Below are 1,180 nucleotides of genomic sequence, written 5' to 3' on the forward strand. Positions count from 1 at the left end.
AGTAGAAGAAGTAGCATGTTTCATTGTCAGGATATTTTAAGTATATGAATAGTCGCACACCTTGGAGCTTTTTTAAAAAAGGGGGAGGGGGTTGTTTGTTTCTTTTTGAGTAGATAGCATGATCTATTTTAAAGTTTCCCAGCATTTTATGCATTTTTCATCCACCATTAAAATCCCACTGTGCTGCCACAATTTAAATAAGAATACAGGCATTCAGTTTGTTATTGACCAACTTCTGTACCAGTGGCTGGCAACTGAGCATACAGGCATTTCTGTTACACAAACTCCAAGGATCACCTGAAATTCCATGCAGGTTATTTTCTTGTAATGCTAGAGAATTAATGACTATTATGAGCTGAATAAATGAAATCTGACAAGCTTTCACAGGATGGATAGCAAAGTCTGGCATATCATTATCATTAAAATTTTAATAGCGCAAACTGAAAGCTGAGAGTGTGCACATGACTGCTTACTCTTTGTTTTCCTCACTCATCACTCCACCTTTTGGTAAAGCAGATGTGCCATGTTCATGGATTTAGAACGGTGACAGAAATGTGTTACTAACTCATGGTGGAGACCTTGGAGGTTTCCAAGAAAGGGGTGTGTGTGTGGTGCCCCTCATCACTATCATCCTGCAAGTTCCACACAGATAAATAAAACCCAAGATTGGGGAAATGGTGAAGCTTTACATCCACAGCTGGACAATTCCAAAAATGGACAATGGCAAGTGAGGACGGAACACAAACACCAGAAAGAGAGTGTGGCTGGGGTGAAGGAATTAAACCAATGCAAGCAAAGCTTTGACATACTTCATGGTCGGAAAATCAAAGGTTGCGCCAGTCCTAGGAATTTAAGAGAACTCAAAAGGGGCAGGGCAGAGCCAGGCTGCAGAAAAAGAAGAGAGACTTGACAGGCCTTTAAATAAAGGCAGAGATTGCAGAGCAGCAGCTAGAGAAGGTCCTTGAGAGAGTAAGCAGAAGGAAAGAGAGCAGGAGAACTTGAGACGCACTCAGAAGGGACTGGATGAAGTTCAATGTTTCCGGACATAAACTCAGAGAGAAATAAAGGACTAGGAGGCTGAAAGCAAAAGAGGACATGTAAACAAAGGCTGTGAAGGGCTAAATAAAGATAAGAGAGGTCCTGTGAAGGCTGGGCAGGGAGGAAGGAATTGGCACCAAGA

This window comes from Podarcis raffonei, chromosome 5 (genome assembly GCF_027172205.1).
Source record: "Podarcis raffonei isolate rPodRaf1 chromosome 5, rPodRaf1.pri, whole genome shotgun sequence".
Classification (NCBI taxonomy): domain Eukaryota; kingdom Metazoa; phylum Chordata; class Lepidosauria; order Squamata; family Lacertidae; genus Podarcis; species Podarcis raffonei.